At 40.5% G+C, this 12,153-nt stretch overlaps 1 protein-coding gene across 2 annotated transcripts in view; it reads right to left on the bottom strand.

Annotated features, from left to right (window-relative positions):
- Positions 1-12,153, bottom strand: part of FBXO11 (F-box protein 11) — a 517,411-nt gene that overhangs the window by 437,339 nt on the left and 67,919 nt on the right. The window lies entirely within an intron of this gene.

The following is a 12,153-nucleotide window of genomic DNA, read 5'->3' as shown; positions in this document are numbered from 1 at the left end:
TTAGGACCAGAAGTCCAAAGTAAATAAAGTCAACTTCTGTGCACATGCATTCGTGTAATTTGAAAGTTCATCCACTGTGGAAAATCAAAGCATATATAGACTTTTGGTAAGTTTTCTTATTCTTTATAACAGAGAATGCCACAAGGTTCAGCCAACATGTGTTTCATCGTTAGGGTATTAACCATAAACTTTTCTTGCATTTCCAAAATTGTGACAATGTAAATGGTCATACGCCAGTGCATGCAAAATTATAACCAAAGTAAAGCTGTATGCCTTGAAAATCTAGAGCGAGTACGCTGTCCTTGTTATTCTGTGCGCATTATGCCACGAGATCTGTAGCGAGTACGCTGATCTCTTTCCCACTGCTGACAAAGCGTTCTGAACGAGAGGCATCTCTCCAGTCAGTTTGTCCCTCAAGTTGTCCTACAGCAAGATTGCCAGTTTCCCACAACACATCGAGGAGTATAATTCTTCGAGCCGCTACGGGGTCCCAGATTAGGCGTGATTCATGTTTGGCAGTTGCCCATGCTCCCGGCACTGCGAATCTTTGTTAGGCCCTCTTCTGAGAGATTTGCTTTGCCAACTGTAATATTATACACTATGTACGACTTTATGCCTGATGATTCGATTTGTGGGAAAGTTTAAATTTAGTACACGAGGCCTCAGTTTAGTTATGGTGACAAGCCACTGAAAAAAAGCTCGAGGCCTTGCTGATTCACTAGGAAAAAGCATTTCAGATGCCATAAGTCTGATCTGTTTTTAAGAAAAGTTATGATGAACGCAGTATGCCTGATGTATTGATTGTGAAAATCATATGTTAAAATCAATAGGCTTATAACAGTGGTTTGTTAATTTTCTTTATCAAGTCCTGAAGATAGGTATTTTGTGACACAAAATGTCACAGATTACCCTTAAAGGAAAGGATTTAGGTGTTGGTTTCCGTTTCTGACAAACCCCAATGTAAGAAGATTTGCAATGCAATAATTCTTACTAGAATTAATGCCAGGAAATGATTAAATAATACATGCATACATATATATATATATATATATATATATATATACCTAAATATATCCCCATATAGATGCATACAGAGCCTTATAATCAGCTCTGTTTTAGCCATTGGTCTGCGAGTGACATTTTCACTCGTGTGTCGTTTCCCTTGCCCTCCTGTTGATTCTCTACCACCCAGTTTTCTATGATTCCTATTAGTATTGCTTCTGTCAACAACTCTTGCGCACTCCAAGTTGTTGGCACTCGCCAACGCTTCTTCTCTCTTTGCGCTCGGCTACAAGGGAAGTTGAGGATATGTCAATCTGCTTCGCGAGAAAGCAACAGGCCTGCATGATTTTTGGATAAACTACCAGGAAAAAGACTGCAGCTCCATTTCTGAAGGGGCACAATGACACCAAGAGTTTTGGGACCTAAAATGACAGCCTGGGGGGTACCCAGAATTGAGGGTCCATTTGCACAGCAAAGCTCACGATCAGAGCACTGATTCTATTGCCTAGTGCGCTGCTGTAATCCGGAACAATTGTGCCTAAAGGGGACTTGCTTTAAGTCAAGAATAGGACGTCTAACCCTGCTTTATTCACCCTGTATCCGACCGGAGACAGACAGCAAAATCGCAGCCAGCAATCCAGAATTTAAGTAGAAACTTCCACAGCTGCCTCTTCCACGGACATGACCGGAATGCCGACTCTGCTGGCACATCTTCAAGCTGGATGAGAAATGAAGGAAGAGACATGTGGTGTGGGCACAGACTACAACCGGCCAGAGAAATTACGTGATCTGGTGAGATTTACATACTAAGACAAAGTGCACTGACGCACGCATGAAATTTGTTATAAGAGGGTTTGCACTGCACCCGTGTCTGAACTTGTCGCTCTGTATCTTAGATTTAGACCAACCAAATTAAAGTATTTTGATCCACAATAGGTGCATTTGAGCTGAAAAGGTTGACGCTCTTAACCGGAGTTTGTAAATAATACCCTGACCTCTCTAGGACCTGTACAATAAATGTAATTGAGGGCAAAATAAGACATTCTCAATCACATTGTAAAATAGTAGGACTCACTTATGTTGGAAATTATACGTCTGTAGAACACTTTCACAATCAGGATCACTGTTATTTGTATGTATTAATGTCTCATGGTTTTAGGCCACATTTACGTTTGTGATGTAAATAGTGTTTATGTCTTTTTGTAGTTGTGTTAAAAGTATTTCATGAACCAAAAAAAGGTTGTTTGCCCTAAAGTGTAACGTGATGTGATGGTTACCTCTTTTTTACTAACTGAAAAATGATGAATGAACTCATAAATAAATGGTAGCCCAAGGTTAACTGAAAGGTATAATGGAAAACGGATTGATGATGTCAGAGGTATTTTGTTTTTGTTGATGATAATTTTGATTCCAACCTCTGCACTCTCTGAACTGAATCACTCCCCTCTCTTAGAATTGCTGTATCTTAGATCGGCACCAGTGGCTATTGATACATGCATATTGTTGGGCGTGGTATTTAGTTTTTGAGTACATCTAGGTACTTTCTTTTTATTAAAAAACCAAGCACTGGTTTGGATAATCGATTATTGAACTGCTGAGTGTTGAGCTACAAACCTGATGCACTAACACACTTCCCTCCCAAGAAGCCTGTGACTGCTCAAAATCGTTACCAATGAGAGTCAAGTTCTGAAGGAGTTTTACTAGGCTCTGTTTACAGAGCTACATTAGGATGGACCCAAATATATCAGAGGCCAACATCCACACATAAAAGTGGCGAGAGAGAGCTAAACTGCTTGCTCAGCGCAACCATGAATAGTCAACTCTGGCTGCCATGCCCGTCCACTCATGCTACTCAGGAGGGCCCTGGAGACAACGGGCGGCTCGCATGGCATCAGCACTCACCTGAAAACCAGTGGACATCAAGCTGATCCCCTAAAAGAAGTGAGAACCCCCCCTTAAGACTGCTAAAGACTGAGTTAAAGACCCACCACTGGCTGGGGTCAGAGATTCGATAAAGAGTAGGCGAAGAGCAATTGGGGTTGAATCGAGTGCCCTGAGCTAGGCCACATTTGCAACAGCCTGAAGACTGGAAAGAGCAATCCCTGAAGGAAACCTCCACCACTGGGGAGTCTCCTCTGCTGATCTAACAGAAAGTCATTATATATATATATATGTATGAACGTTGTCATGTGATCAAGCCACTCCGGTGGTGAAACGCGTTATGGCTGACTAACGAGAAATAAACGCTACTGCTTGCACTCAATCTGGGCTCGTGTTGCTTTTCGTTGCATGCTGGAGACAACACGCTGCATCCGATTTCTCCAAGCGGCTCCCGAGAGATAGATAGATATATATATATATATATATATATATATATATATTTTAAATACAAAGATAATATATACATGTATATAGACAGGCATCAATAAAAATAAGTGAAAAAGCATGGTAAATTTAGATGTTATAATATGAAAACTAGCGTTAAAAAAAAAGAGAAAAAAACACTGATATTTACCAGTTATAGTTTACTGAGCCAACTATAACTTGAATACCCGCAATACTCTGCTTATGACCTCACATGCTACTCCACTCATAACATCACAGATGACCTCTCATATGGCATAATTCATCATGGACACGAACTGATTAAATGTAATAACATTTTATGCATACTTTTGAGGGTTAATATTCATTTCGCTTTAGTAAAATGTATGCTGACACTGTGGGTCGACTATTTGCACAAAAAGGTAATGAGGAGTTTGCAATGTCACGAGAAGCGCAGCATGGGGTATTCTGGGATACGTAGTATGTATTTAAACTACAATATGCAGAGTGGTTTTTTAGCATTAGAAGTCCGTCGTTTAGTGGAATCTTTGCAATTAGTGCACGTGACATACCATCTGGCTGCAGCAGGGGAGGAGTAACTCAAAGGTTAAATAGTGCTTGATAATTGAGTGAAGGATTTACGAGGAAGGATTTGTGAGCTGCGGTTATGTAGAAATATTAACGTGACACGAAGATTTGGGGCTTGTGAAAAACGAGCCGGCACGTTGAGAGTCTGGGTTTTGAAATAATGGATACAGACAACATGTCACGGTAAGAGCATTAGAAGTGAAAGGGATTCCAGAGGTGTTCCAAATTAATTACACAAACGATGTGGCAGTGTATATTGATGTGCGCGTTTCACAGAGGGGATTACTTCTTTTATGATAGGCCAAATTAACGGTATGATATAAATGGTATTAACTGCAACATGGCTATATTATTTAATATAAAATACTCTGTGTTGTCATAAATGGTGCAATTTTAGTTGAATTGTTCATTGAATTGTTCATTGAATGAGTAACAATTGTGATGGTTTTACACATGAACTGTTTTATTATTTGCATTGTAGATACCCCTGAAAAAGGGTTAATCCCGAAATGCATTGGGTGATTTTTAATTAAAAGACGTGACATGTGGAAACCCCCTTGCCTCCTGTGTTTGTATAAAACACCTTCACATTGGATTCGAATGGATAAAATGAATTGAAGCAATTAAACTAAAGGGATGAAGAGGAAATTGGATAAAAAAGGAATACATTGAAGATTAAAAAAAAAGGATTTGTTTGATTGGATTCATTCAAGCCTTTTTGGCTGTGCTGCTCGAAGGGGAACCAACATTGAGTTCCCTTAGTGTTTCAGTTATAATTCATCACATCACTGATGACATCTAACAGATGTGACAGTTTGCTATTTTTAGGACTAACCAATGTACTATAATTATGCCAAGCTTGGTTAAGACAAAGATAGTCATCAATTAAGTCCTTGTGTCCACCCCCAAGGTCTTTGTGCCCTCAGTACCTACTTCCAACTCATTTTCAGTGCAGTTTTTGGAAGCATGGCTCGCCTCATCTGGATTCACCTGCTGTTCTCTACATCCGCGGCGCTGCATTAATTGGCAACATTTTCAAGATCAAGAATGCACTAGGACAGTGCACGAGGGAACAATGTTTCATAGAATACCAAGATGAAGTAGCCGGTGCAAGTCTCATATAAGCTTGGCATAAAATTAGCACACCCATACTGCTTTTTAACAAATTCAGAAGCACATGCCTAGTAGAAATCAATACTTAGTGGGCCTCAGACCGACCAATTGGGCCTGGTGGTCTGGATGACATCTTTGATATTATCCGTATTCCCCCCACACCCCAAACCCTAAAGGTTCCAAGAATTTCTCTAATTTATTAGAAAAATTATTTTTGCAGTACATTTTAGTGAAACAGCACCTCATACAATCTTGCTATGAAGGAACCTTAACACCACCGCTAACAGGTACAACTCAACAATGTAAAAAACACAAGGAGAATGAAAAGAAGTTCCTAAGAAAATACAGCTTTGCTATGTGGTCTTCATTTAGAAGTTAAACTCGTATGGTACATTTGTTGACTATTTTCAGTGCAGTCTAATCAGGCAAAAATTAACAATCAAAGGGCTCCAGTACGCCTGTTCCTTTACTAAGTCAGCTGTTTTTTAGGACGAGCATGGGCAGAGCATGCGCTGTCTGCGAGCAATGCTGTATTGAGTTAGAGATTTGAAGCCCTGCCCACTCTCCTCCCATATTTTTCATTGACTTGCTTGTGTTGTTGTCCTTTGTAAATGCAGGCTTCCGATTCCTTAATCACCTTGTTAGTCCCTCCTTAGTACCACCTTCTCTTCATTTCAAACCTCCTATGCGAACTGGTCCTTTTATTTCTGTTGCGACACAGTCGTCTGTAAGCACTATTTTCTTTAATGGGTTTTGCCCTACTGCAGGCACGATGTGCTCTCCTCAAATTCAACCTGCCAAGCACGCGCTCACATTCAAAGCAGCTGTGACAACGGCAGGTGCTGGTTTGCAATGCCATAGGTCTCGCATTTACAAGAGTTTGAGCTTTTAGCATTGTAAATGCCAATAGCTAAAATTCTTGCAAATGAGAGACCTATGGCATTGTAAATATTTTTAGGTCTCGCCAGAGCATGCGCTACTCTGGCAAGACTTTTTTTAAGGGCTTCAGAAAATGCTACCACACGCATTTGGTGGTGGCAAGGGCTTACGAGCACAGGCGCCATCTCGCGGCACCCTTACAGCCGCAATTACTTTCGCGGCGCCGAGCACAGGCACCATCTCGCGGCACCCTTACAGCTGTGATTACTTTGACTTTCGCTGAGCCGCCAATGCAAGTTTAAAATTATGTTAATGTATTTGTTTTCTCTGCTCATAGCCAGCGCGGTCTCTTTTCTTGTTTCTTTCTGTTATTTTTTACTTTGAGGTGCTTTCTTCGACATTGAGCTTGCTTTCAACATTACTAGTTTTCCTTTTTAGCTTCCGTCAAAAGGGAAGTGAGACTTTTCTACCTTCTAATGTTCACTGTAAAAGAATACACAAGAGACTAGACCACACACAATAAGGGCAACCTGCATTGGAAACTCTTCACGTAGAAATTAGAGTTTGACTTTATATTTAATTTATATTTAATTAGGTTCCGCTGAAAAACCAGAGTCAGTTTATCAAAAGATCATAAAAACAAGCGAATTACAACAATGTCTAATTAAAAAAAACTGTTAAATGTCTACAGGAACTAGATTTTTGACCGAAATATATATGGACTTTAAAGAAACTGTTTTCTTTTACGTCAAATTCTGATTTTGAGGCTGCAAAATATAAAGTAACAAGATCAATATAGATAGTTTGATAGTTTTTTTAAATGTACTTTTTTTATCAAGTATATTTGTACGAATAATAACGAATCTTCTCGGAGCGATAGGTTAAAATATTAACTCTTTAGTTTCGCGTGAATTTAAAATATGACTGGCACCAATTAAGTAATATAAAGCACAGTGCAGCTTCTTCGTGGGTTATAAGAAAATTATCTAATAATAGTGCAAGCATGTGTTTTAGTTTATGTTGTATTTGAAATCTGTGAACTTGGCTGCACCGAATATTACATTTCTATTTTATTGATTTATTTTTGTTGACCACTTTTGACATATAGGTTTTGCTACCCACAATATATTAATACATAGGCAAAAGCCGTTATTCACACTGTCCTCGGCTCCTGGTTCGGAAATGAGAACATATGCGGGTGGCGCGATGTGCCACGGATCACGCAGTGCGTTCTGGTGGGGAATCTCAGATTGGAACATAGGGCTCCCGAACAGCCAGTACAATCAGTCGAAGCCTCAAAGGACGCCTTTTTCACTGGTGTATAAAACAGGGCGAGGAATGGGGGAAAATATATTTGTCTCTGCCCCATATTATATACATATTTATATAAAAGGGACAAAATGGTTTTAACAACCTCGAAAAATAAGTGTTACCATTACATTGCATTTTATTTGAAAGAGTGACAGATACATTCAAATGGACGTCCTAGTCTTCGAATAACCCTTTAAAACAAATAGAACAGACTAATTTTCACTCCGGGGCACCGAGTGCTGAATGAAGGGCTAGGTGAACACATTGTGGTATTTCACATTTGGAAGGGGAAAGCGTATTTTCCCACTTCCTATCATGTAAACACAGCTTTTGTAGAACTAATCAGTTTTAATTATATTTATATTGGTGCTGCCACCATTGTACGGGGAGACGTCCCCTTTGCATAAGCAGCAACCAAGGTGCAAATCCATCCAGTTGATTTCTGGACCAGTGCAAAATTTCATCTACAGTACACCCCCTTCTTTTCCAAGGCCTCTCGGAAGATGGGTACTAGTTTTCTGTCTCTGGGTGGGTTCGGTTCCAGGCTCGGTTGAGGGGAGCCTTTGCTCTTTGCCCTTGTGTTTATTCCTGCTGAATTTTAATTAGCGGACTTATGTTGGTATTTTATGCAATGGCGGCTGCTTGTGTGATACCTAGTGGGTGCCCATTTCTGTAGGACTTTTGAATTTTGGTTCCAGAAGGCTTTATGCGGAATACATAACGTGATGTAAAGCGCCACGTGTCGCACTGGAAGCACTTCAGGGCTCTACTGTCCTCCTTGGGCAGGGAGTTCAGGACTTTAACCTTTTCTATAGCGCCTCTTGCTTCAGTTTGTAAGGTCTGCACGTGTCATAGAAACCCAGATTTATAACACGCCATTTACCGACCTCGAAAGGATGAAAGGCTGGGTTGTAAACTTGTGATGTGCTGATCACACCAGATGTCAGCAGCAAGCGCTTAACTGGCTGAGCCTCCAGTTGGAGCAGTGGGTCGGGGTGATGGGGCAGTCGGAGTCCTGTATGTTTGTGGCTAATAGTAACGCCAACATGTTTGTGTATTACAAGCACTATTGGCATGTATATATGACAAGTGTAACGTGCCATTACTTCACCTCTTGGCGCTTTGTAGTGTGACGTGTTCATTCTTGCACCTGGGCCTCTGTGCTTGTCGGTGATGTGGTGTCGGCGCTGTCTCCAGGTAGCTATGAGGTGTTCACAGTAGTCAAGATTTCGCCGAGCGGAATCAGTTTCCTCGCTGGACGTCTTCTTTTCGCAGCGTAGGAAGGATTGTGTTCGCTGTGCACAGATTTTGCTTTAAAAATGTTTTTTGACATAAATAAAAATTTTAAAAATCTGCAGAAAAGAAAGACGTGAAGTGAAGGCATCTCGGACAGTAACACAGCATTTAATACTGTGATGCATAAAAAAAGCACAAGGCTCAGGCACCATGCACCCAGTGACTGAGAACCGCCCCAGAGCTCACCCACTTGCGGCGATCCTCAGTGAAATGTTACGGGAATTAAGCTCTCGGGAATGAAGCCCAAGTCCACCATTTACCACAGAATTCAACACTTGATTCATTTACTATTCTTACCACATCTAGAATGTTTGGTGTAAGAGCTGGAAATGGTGAGGTTGATAGTGGTGCTGCTGAAATTCTGGTAAGAAGAAATGTATTCAAGGTCGAGAGCTCGGTGGTCCACGACCTGCAGCTTAAGTTGGTGCAGTCTGTTTTCACATGGCACCATGAGCCTAAATAGGAACAGACCCTCCAAAAGGAAAGCTTTACTTTAGAAATAGTGATGGACCGGGAAAGCCAGGTGACCCCTAAGCAAGTGGACTCCCAGAAGCTTATAAAATTGCATCCTTGATCGTTACTGAGAAGGCGTTTCTTATGTAGCCATGCATCACAGTGGGTGATGTCTCTGCGCCCTTACTAAACTCTGCACTTCATTGTACAACAGTTAACGCAGGTGCCATCTTTAGGATTTTAGGGGCCATGGACAAGACATAATTGAGGGACTCTGTGCAAACTAATTTGAAATGTATTACCCATTTCCTACTAATTCAAGTACACACGATGCCAAACAATGCTAAATTATGTAACAGGGTCAGACAAAAACGCCTGAAAAACGCCTGAAATGTCTTGCGTGGGACCCCAAAGTCAGAGAGGGAGAGAGTTTTAACTAGAGAAATAGAGTAGACAGAAGTTGAAAGAGTTGACAGAAGTCAAACAGAGCTAAAGTTCACTTTGCCAGGGGAACCCTTGGAAGTTGAGGGTGCTGGACGTTTGCCCACCTTGCTAATGCTTGAAACGTCTCTGCTTAACACCTCGGTGAATCTGGTGAAATTGTGTTTTTTTCAAGGTGTAATGCGCCGGGTAAACTCTCGTGAGAGCTAAGGGTATTACTTGGCGTTCTGTGGTGCAGTTGCCTATGTGTAAAATTATACCAAAGATTGCCCTTGGGTACAAAAGGTGCACAGGCTACCTGATCCATGTTTTGGCTGCACAGTTTCCCTGTTGTCAGCTCAGAACAGGTGCCACGGCACACATCCTGTGTCAAAGTTCCCATCAGATATTTTCTGCTCAAGCCAGTCTCTTGCAAGAGAAAATTACTGCAAGAAATGTTATTAATTTTGCTAAATATGTAGAACCCAATAATCAGGATTTACCTGAGATTACTCTTGTGTAATACATACTTCGAACCTCACTTACAATCTTTCGACGCACACTGCAGTGCAGCAAGCCTTCCTGCTGCGCTGCCATGTGTAAAAAACAAGCATTGCATAGCCAATAGGTCTCGCATTTTGGACCTTATAAGAATTTAGTTATACAGCACAATATCCTTGGTGCAACAACATCAACTGTTGCATAACTAAATACTTATAAGGTCCCAAAAGCGAGACCTATTGGCTATGCCAATGCTTGTTTTTATTGTCAAAGCTCCCATGCCATGCATGAAGGCCACGCAACTTTCTTTATAAGATCGATGTCTAAGGAAAGGTGCGTTGCGCTATTAAAGTGAAACTACAGCATGTGTGCTTTTACAAAACAAAAAGCATTTGTTTGATTAACCAATGTTTTTTTTTTTTTTTTTTAGTGAAAGCCCCCATGCCGCGGTTTTACTTTAATAGCGGGCGTGCACCTTTTGCTAGACACTGCCTTTTTAAAGAAAGGGGCGCAGCCTTCATGCATGTGAATGTGCGGCATGGGGGCTTTAACAACAAAAATATTTGCTGTGCCATAGGTCTCGCATTTGCTGAGATTTCCTTTTGTATCACCTGCACCAACACCAGGGTTCTGTCCCTGTACAACCAAATTGAGAAAATGATGTCCACATTCTTTGTAACTACTACATCCCCTCAAAGTATGAAAAGCCCCAAAATAAGTTTTGCCCACAGAGGTCAATCTGGCAATTTGAAGGAAGAAGCTGAGCAAAGTACCAGGCCATTACTTCATCCTTCTTCAATCTGTATTGATTTGACCTTGAGGTCCGGACCCAACCCTAAAACAAGCATTTGCAATGCAATAGGTCTCGCATTAGGAAAGTTTGAGCTATTCGTATTGTAAATGACCCATTTTTTATTTATGTGTCTGTTTTGAAAATAGCGAAATTAATAGCTTTGTCATTTACAATGCCAATAGTTTTAAGTTTCGCAAATGTGACACCTATAGCATTTGTAATGCAATATTTGTTGTATTTACGTGACTTAGATGTATTGATATTACAACTAAAAATAGCTTTTAATTTTTTTAATAATTAATAATTTAATAAAAATTATTAAAATGTATAATGGCAATAGCTTTTCTAAATAACTTTTGTGAAGATTATATAACTATGTGGCAATGAGTGGTATTTGGAGTGTATGTGGCATTGAGTGCAGTGTAATTATGTGGCACTGAGTGGTATTTGGAGTGTATGTTGCATTGAGTGCAGTGTAATTATGTGGCGTGTAATTATGTGGCACTGAGTGGTATTTGGAGTGTATGTTGCATTGAGTGCAGTGTAATTATGTGGCGTTTAATTATGTGGCACTGAGTGGTATTTGGAGTGTATGTTGCATTGAGTGCAGTGTAATTATGTTGCATATAACTATGTGGCAATGAGTGGTATTTGGAGTGTATGTGGCATTGAGTGCAGTGTAATTATGTCACGTGTAATTATGTGGCACCCGCACAAATGTGTGCGTTAGCAGGAGCGACACATTTTAAATTAAAGCGCAGTTGAATGAAACAAGTTTTATAGGAGGAAATAAAAGTGCAAAATAGAGAAAGTTACAACAAAGTCATAGTTGTTGCTTATTTATCTTATGTAACTAACAACCATTGACAATGCCACCAGTCATGGCTTGTTTAGGTGTAATGTTACTTGTAGTATATGTCTGGATGCAAAGACAGAAACATTAAAATACATGGGGGCACACTCTGGTAAGAACAAATTAGCTTAGGTGTTTTTAAGCCATGCCCTTAATTATATGGACCACGCACATTTGAGAGACCCACCCCCCCACAGTTTTTTCATCTCACTTAAAGCGCTGGCTATACCATATGTAGCATTCTAGCGAATAGGTCATCCACGGCAAAATGCTAAATCACAAAAAGCCGTCATGTGGCTCGGTACTGGGGGCAATTTCTGACTACTTTTTCCCCTCATTCAGCTCAGCTGATGACCTGTCGAATATGATTATGTAGGTGATGTCATGGACGAATCCACTGCCATGCCATAAAATGCACGGAAAACCAAAAAAATGGGACACATTGGAGAGCGCTGGACGCATTACTTAGACACACGTAGGTGCAGGATTCAGAATAATGCAGATGTGTTTAAGGACATCGGACAAGGTTTGAGTGTCAAATCAACATGACAACTACAATACACAGAATTTCTTCAAATTCTTATAGTAACTCATTTTCATATAAAGTGCTTCACTCCTA

The sequence above is a fragment of the Lissotriton vulgaris genome, chromosome 6, assembly GCF_964263255.1.
Source record: "Lissotriton vulgaris chromosome 6, aLisVul1.2, whole genome shotgun sequence".
In the NCBI taxonomy this organism is placed as follows: Eukaryota; Metazoa; Chordata; class Amphibia; order Caudata; family Salamandridae; genus Lissotriton; species Lissotriton vulgaris.
The sequence above is the reverse complement of the archived record's forward strand: the minus strand, read 5'-3'. Positions and strand labels throughout refer to the sequence as shown.